General features: G+C 41.8%; 1 long non-coding RNA gene across 1 annotated transcript; it reads right to left on the bottom strand.

The window, feature by feature from the left end:
• Positions 1-3,215: 3,215 nt before the first annotated feature.
• On the bottom strand, positions 3,216-4,603 carry LOC306905977. The gene is made up of 3 exons (XR_013787790.1): positions 4,400-4,603; positions 3,599-3,658; positions 3,216-3,474 (listed from the first exon to the last, which is right to left on the bottom strand). It is a non-coding gene; the product is annotated as an uncharacterized lncRNA (long non-coding RNA).
• Positions 4,604-5,224: the final 621 nt, after the last annotated feature.

Raw genomic sequence — 5,224 nt, 5'->3', positions numbered from 1 at the left:
TGTGTGTACGCAGAGTTTGTATGTATGTGCGAGTGTTGAATAGGTGTGTTTGCACGCATCAAGTTTGTATGTATGTGCTAGTGTTTTATAGATGTGTGCGAACGCAGAGTTTGTATGTATGTGCGAGTTGTTTAGGTGTGTTCGCATCGAGTTTATATATATGCGTGAAAAAGTGTACATGCATGCATTACTAACATAATATGTATTGGTATGGATTTCACATTAGTGCGCACATGTTTTTCATATGTGTTTGCTTGAACATCCAATACTATACATTTATATGTGAGATATGAAAGCATGCATATGTCACCGGGTGAACGAACCAGGAACCGAAGAGAGACTGCGACTCGTTGTTAGGGGGAAGAAATGCCGGTGCGACACCATAACGAGCGCCAGCTGAAGCTAATGATTAGCGCTTCATTGAAGCATGTGCTCCAGTATAAAGAGAGAGGTTGAAAGCATGGTAGGAAAAGAAGAGGAAGGGGGAAGAGAGTGTTCGTGCAGTTGTGAAGCGCTGTAGGAATACTCGAGGATCATCGTAGTGGCAGTGAGTGGTGAGTGGAGAACAGAAACTGTACCAGCTGGGGAGACCATCGAGTACGGGTTTATCGTTTGGAACTACTAACCTTTGGATCATTCACCCTATGAAGAGGAGAGAAACGAGTTGATTAATCGCTGTAAAGAGAGAGTGAGTTTGCAGTGTCTGATAGAGTGAAACTAACACGTGTGAGGATTTACCTGAGTGATTTATGCACGAGTGTGGTGAGATCGAACAACTGTTTTCCCTGAGTCTCTGATGGATGAAACTGGTCTATAACCTTGAAGATGTATTCGAATTGAACTGTCCCCGTAGTTGTTTCCAGGTCCCTAACGATCGTGTGCATGGCGTAGAGGAGGAAGGAGAACTCAATGCTCCGTTGTTGCCACAAATCACGAACACTGTATCCCGCCTCAGCGAAAGCCCAGCCTTGCCAATTCTTCCGATGATGCCGTTCCAGTATATCCAGAACGAGAGTGGAGGCTGGTAAAGTACCCGGTTTTTGTCTCACCTACTACTGCCTGCCTCACTATCGAATTGTCCGTCCCTTACAGGGAGTAAAGCTACTGTGACGAGTTGGATGGTGGCTTTGTGAACACGTTGACGAATCCAAGTCCAGAAGTTGCCTGCCCCACGAGTAATTCCACGAGTCTGACGACGAGGAAAGTCCCGATCGGTCCCACGAGCCTGCTTAGAGAGGAGTATACTCACCTAGAGAATGGAGAAGTACCTACCGGCACCCCCCCTTCCTCACTTCATCAACGCTACAGCCACAGGCCCACCAAGAGAGGAATTTCCTTACCTGAAGGACGGAGAAGCACCTACCAGCCCCCGCTTCTTCATTGCATCAACGCTACAGCCACAGGCCCACCAAGAGAGGAATATCCTTACCTGAAGGACGGAGAAGTACCTACCAGCCCCCGCTTCATTGCGTCCACGCTACAGCCACGAGCATCCCCACCCCTGCTTTTATCCCTTTTTAGATTAATAAAGAAACTTACCTTTTTAAACTCATCCTTGTTGTCCGCCTCTTGGTGTTCTCTGGTGTCTGCTCCTCCGGAGTGTGGTAAATAACCCTCGGCCCTGTCACCGGGTGACACATACACATTGATGTATTCATAAGCGCAGTTTGCTTTAAACCCTATACGGCGCCTCATATCCTCGCTCCAGCCACTCACTCGCTCTGTTTGGTTTCATTACAGTGTGCTCTTAGCACTGGGTGCTCCCTCTGCTGTCCATAAGGTGCCTTTGCGCACCAGCCATTTCAAACCCATCCTCCAGTATTTGGGCCACGCCTCCTAGTTTGCATACACTCAAACCTCAAATGCCCAATCTTATATCCCCAAATCCTCAATTCTAAATGGCAAAATGATTAAATGCCCAATCCTACATACCAAATATGTTGCCTCATTAGTGCACCAGTGTTTATAAGAGGCTTTTTAGCATGCATGTATATTTTGTAAAATGCAGTGTTTGTAAAAGATTACAGTAATACATATGTATGGTTCCACTCGTGTTTGTAAGATGCATTTCATGTATATGTATGAATGAATTTCACTTAGATCGATGTTTTTATTTCACTAGTGTTTGCAAGAGTCATTTCAATAATTAAGGCCTAAACGGCCCCTCATAATGTTTGTGTACCGCAACTGGTTGAGGGTTGTGCTTGCAATTGCAAGATTCTTGATTTGAATATCAGGCAATGCATGTTCTGATAAAATGTATTACTGAATAGGCAATACATTATTCACCCCAAAAAAAGGATTCTGTCATGATTTACTAACCACTGTGTTATATCAAACCTGTATGGCAATCTTTCTTCAGAACACACAAAAATATTTTGAAGAATGTTGCCAACCAAACTATGGCGGTACCCACTGACTTGAATTGGTTTTGTGTCCATACAATAGAAGTGAATGTGTACCGCTGTTGTTTGGTTATCAACTTCAAAACATCTTTGTTTTGTCAAAAAAAAGAAAGTCATGCATGTGTCACGCAGAAGCTTTAGGAAAACACAAGCAGAAGCTTTAGGATCCTGTGCAGACTAATGAAAACACAGTGCCAGCCCGAGCCTCTTGAATTTGATTTGGGGGCCCCCTCCCACCACGCGGAGTCACCATTTGCTTGAAGATTATTGACACAAATGTCATGCTATAATGTTACATTATAAATTAATACAGTGAGGTTATGTATTAATACAAAATAAATAATCCAAAATCGATACTTAAATAAAATACTTTACTCTGAAACTTCTGACTACAAACTGTCACAAAACATGAAATAAATAATTTGCAAATGTGCGAATGCAAATGTTTTCTAACGTTCACTTCAACACACACAGCAATGCTAGCTGGCATCGCTTTCACTTAGAAGGTTAAGTTCCCCTTCGGCTGTTTTCTCAAACTTAAACTGATATATATAATCAATACTTGAACTACACCTAGATAAATGTATATTAATAATGCGAGACATTTCACTTTTGATGGGGGAGGGGCGTTTACGTTGGCTCTGGTCAGGGCCGTTTGAAGGAATTTGGGGGCCCCAAGCAAAATGGACATGGAGGTCCCCCCAACCCCCCGCCCCGCCCGCACACACGCAAAGCCTACAGGAACCACAGCATAGCCATAAAGTTTAAGTTCAACCACACTTTATATAAATAAAAAAGGTTTACAGTGCATAAACTGCTGTTGCATAAACATTCTGAAATATCCATGGGCTAAAGTGACTGGTATTTACACAGTTTGGTGGGAATTCAATAGTGATTTGCACTGTTGTTTTTCTAACAATATGACAGCACACACTTATCAGTTTAAACTCTGGGCTGTGCAGGATATCAGCTGTAATTCTAGAGCTTGTGGTGGTACCTTGTGCTATAGAGGAAACATCAGCACTGAGAAGTGATGCATCTGATGTTGAGGATGAAGTTGATGGTGTAGCTGGGAAAATAATTGAAAAAAAAAATCTGAAATTACCTGTGAAGTACGTTTTACCATTTCACTGTTAGCATATTGAAAGAGGTCACTATTAACAGCTCAGCTCAGTGAGAGAAATTCACTCTACCTTCATCAGTGGAGGTCTCCTTAGGAAGAGCCTGAGGGCTGAGAAATTTAAGCAAAGCACCTTGAGGGAGAAAGAAAAGATGGTAACACTTAATAATAACAATCATTAATAGATGGTAAATTGATAGTTAATTAATCTTTAGTTTACTGTCATTTAACTGTTAGCAAACAGTTAACAAACAATGAAATTATAATTATATGTTTACTAATTATTAGTAGTGCTGTAAATTAACAGTTTATTGTAACACACATTATATCTATCATATAATATATTAGGTATCGGGTAATGATTAAACATTATTTGAAAACCTTTAAGAAACCCTTTTAAAATATCAATAAACATTACATAGATAGACGACCAGATATTTATAACACTTTGTTAAGGGTTACTAATGCTTAAAAACATCCCAAGCTAATGTTTGATGCACGGAATTTATTGTGTGGTTTTCCTAACCCCCCCATTTGGTAAATAGATCATCACGGTGGAATAGTTAGTATAGCATGCTAACGTTATGCCACTTTCATCAAAACCTATTACAAAGCTATAGCAATGTCATGTCATTAAATACGATAAACAGTGATTCTGGAACAGATCTGCATCTTCCTTATCCCGTTAAAAAACATATTACAGTAGTATGTAACCATATTCCGTCCGAAGTTGCACTAACTGTTCGTTACAAGCAGCATTTGCCGTCAGGCAGGTTACAGGTAACGTTAGCTAACATATTTTTGCAAGCCTACCTGCTGCAAAATGACACCAAGACAAGAAGAGCTATTTTATCCAGTGTAATTTCTCACTTACCACTATCTTGTTTATTCTTATCCTCCTCTTCCTTTCTCTTCTTTCTTTTTTGGGATCCTGAAGCATAATTCCGCTTCATGACTGCCGACGGAGGTTTTGTTTTTGCCGGCAGCAGAGATCACGAAAGGGGCCCCTTGAGGGGGATCCCAATAAAAGTGTCATTGCACTTTACTGCATTGACTGTCAAAGGGGCGCTCAGTTTGTCGTTGCATTTTATTCTTAACCAGTTGTTGTCTTTGGGCCCCAGGCCAGCTCGGGGCCCCCGGCCAGCTCGGGGCCCCAAGCAATTGCTTGGTTTGCTTGCCTTGTCGCGACGGGCCTGGCTCTGGTGATAGCTTATATAAGATCATGAGTGCTACCTGAAGTGACGTGAGCAAAATTTGTGCTGCCGCTTATCTTGCTCATTTTTCTCCTTCGCTGTCCTTTTCTTCTTTCTCTTTTCGGCACCAGAGGATACATCCTTTTTTTTACATGGCTTGTCATTTATTAAAGTGACGCGCACTGGCGCTAATTGTCAACGCACACGAGATGTCTGTTGCGCATGACTCAAACGCTAGCAGACACAGCAGCAGTTGTCGGCAAATCTGAATTTTCTTGTCTTGAATTAAACAAGTGATATGAATGAATAGATAAAATAAACGATTGGGGGGGGGGCCCCTGGTGGTCAGGGGTAGCCGCTTAGTTCGCTTATGCCTCGGGCCGGCCCTGTGAAAACATACCACTTTACAATAAGCATGTATTATAAAGGGTTAGTTCACCCCAAAATTACAATTCCGTAATTAACTAATGAACTTCATTAATTTTCAGGAACACACATTAAGATGT

Source organism: Barbatula barbatula (genome assembly GCF_947034865.1).
Source record: "Barbatula barbatula genome assembly, chromosome: 16".
Lineage (NCBI taxonomy): Eukaryota > Metazoa > Chordata > Actinopteri > Cypriniformes > Nemacheilidae > Barbatula > Barbatula barbatula.
This window is presented reverse-complemented; position numbering and strand designations above follow the sequence as displayed.